This window comes from Triturus cristatus, chromosome 11 (assembly GCF_964204655.1).
Source record: "Triturus cristatus chromosome 11, aTriCri1.1, whole genome shotgun sequence".
NCBI classification, from domain to species: Eukaryota; Metazoa; Chordata; class Amphibia; order Caudata; family Salamandridae; genus Triturus; species Triturus cristatus.
The window spans coordinates 444,178,401-444,180,531 of NC_140594.1; positions in this window are offsets into that span (position 1 = coordinate 444,178,401).

Here is a 2,131-nt window from a genome sequence, read left to right on the forward strand (position 1 = left end):
GCTGGGGCCCAAGGTCAGCTGTGAGATAAGGTTTAATGGAGAGGGTAGGGTAGAAAAGTGGGTAATCAAGCCTGTAAGGGATTGCACTGCAGAGTCAGGGGTCAGGTGGAGGTAGTAATGAAGAGGGTTTCTCCCTGAAGGCTCGCACAGAGGGAGCCTGAGTAGTGTCACTTGCTTGATACTCCCACCGTAGAAACCTCCCTTTCCCATCAAAGGGACTTTACATGGAAGAAAAGCACTTTTTGAGAGTGATAACATTCAGAAAGACTTGGAAAAGAGTGCGTTTTACTGTGCCTTTTAAGACTAAGGAGAGATAAAGGAGGGCCCAGAAGCAGGCCTGACTAGATATATAAGCAATAAACCGGGCCAGCAGTGGCCCACCCGAATGTACCCTTGGCCCACCCAAATAAAAATTCCTGGAGCCGGGCCTGCTAGGGCACCTCGATATATACGAAGGGCAGGGGGCCTGATTAGGTGGGCTAACTAGGCACATTTTTGGGGGTTAGAAATACTTTGTTCTGGTCATCCAAACATGTTAACCACCCTAGGCCCTCATTACCTCCTCGCCACAGTATATATAGTTCATTGTGCATTTACTGGGGCGAGGAAAACCAGGTCTCGTAGTAATCGAAAATACCGTTAAGTAACCTGGAAATAAAAAAATAAAAAATTACCAGCCTGCCGTTTCAAATGGTAACAAGTGTAATTTTGTTTTTATTTTTATTTTTGATTGAGCTAGACACATTTTTGGGCAAAATCAGCAAACGATCGACTTTTGTGGCAAAGATACGAAATACCATGTTTACTAAGGACTTATTTTAGTATTGTGGCTCAGGTGGAAAATCCAGTAACCCCAAGGCTACCAAATTGCATAATTCTACTGGCCTTAGGTAACCTATAAATCTATCTGGATTCGGTTAAAGATCTGTCTGTATTTGAGGGGTGGTGGAGTTGGCAGTTAGTTGGAAGTGCTCCAAGCCTCACAACAAAGTTCTCAAACCACGTGAAAAGGATGGAGTGAAACTAAACCTCTTTCCTGCTCTGAGATTAATTTAACTAGTAATCTTTTTGAAGATTAATAGTGAATAAAGTGTGGGTGAAGTATCGATGTCAATAAAATCAATACTGTTGAGTTGTATAACACTCTCCTGTTCAGTGCCACGGTGGCCTGCTTTACAAATACACATCGTCTGGCAACACTTAGCCATACATCCGTATGTATAGCTAATGAGCAGAGGATTCAGATACGTTTGAAATGTAAATGAAGTACTTGCAAGGTGACATCTGAAGCATTATGCAACTCTAACAAAACATGCTCTTTTTTGGTATGTACCAGCAATTCCTTTAATGACAAATTAAATCGTGTACCTTGAAACTCGTAAACAAATGCCATTTTAAAAAAAAAATGTATATAAACAAACTATTTCTGCCCAGCTAGCACCTGGCTCGAGTGCCGTCCAGGCCAGCGACAGTTATGGAAACGGTGCATTTATTAGGATGTTTCCAATTATACTGCAATTTTCCTTTTTAGTAGCTTCAAAGCGCTTTTCCACAGCTTCACCCATAACATTTCATAATACTATTTCTTCTTTGATACTTAATATGCAACTAACTCCCAAAAAGACATAGCTGATCAACACTGAGCTGTTACTACTCGAGAAACACCACTGATTGTTTAAGAATGTTCTTCATCCTTGGCTTCATGTACCGTGATGAAATATCTATAATTTGCTTCTTTGTAATGAAAAAGTAATGTCCTACAAAGTACATCAACGCTTCTATATTGTCACAGAATCTCCTCTGCTTTAATTTTTCAGATTGGTCCATGCTTCTGAGATTGCATAAAATGGAGGTTGTTAAACTTTTAATCACATTAGTGTTTGTCCTGATGAAGCTTTGTAAGATAATACAGCTGAGAAAGGGCTGACCACAAGTAAATGGGGCACAAAACTCATTTTAAATTATCTTCATTGTAGTCTGCATATAGGAATGTAGATAATAGTCAAAATAGTTCTACAACCTGGAGACCCCAAGATTGGACTACGCCCCCCCCCCTCCTTCACCTAATCAAGTCAATGACCGTCATACTCAAGTATTTGCTTGGTTAACGGGTCATGTTTATTCACTTCAA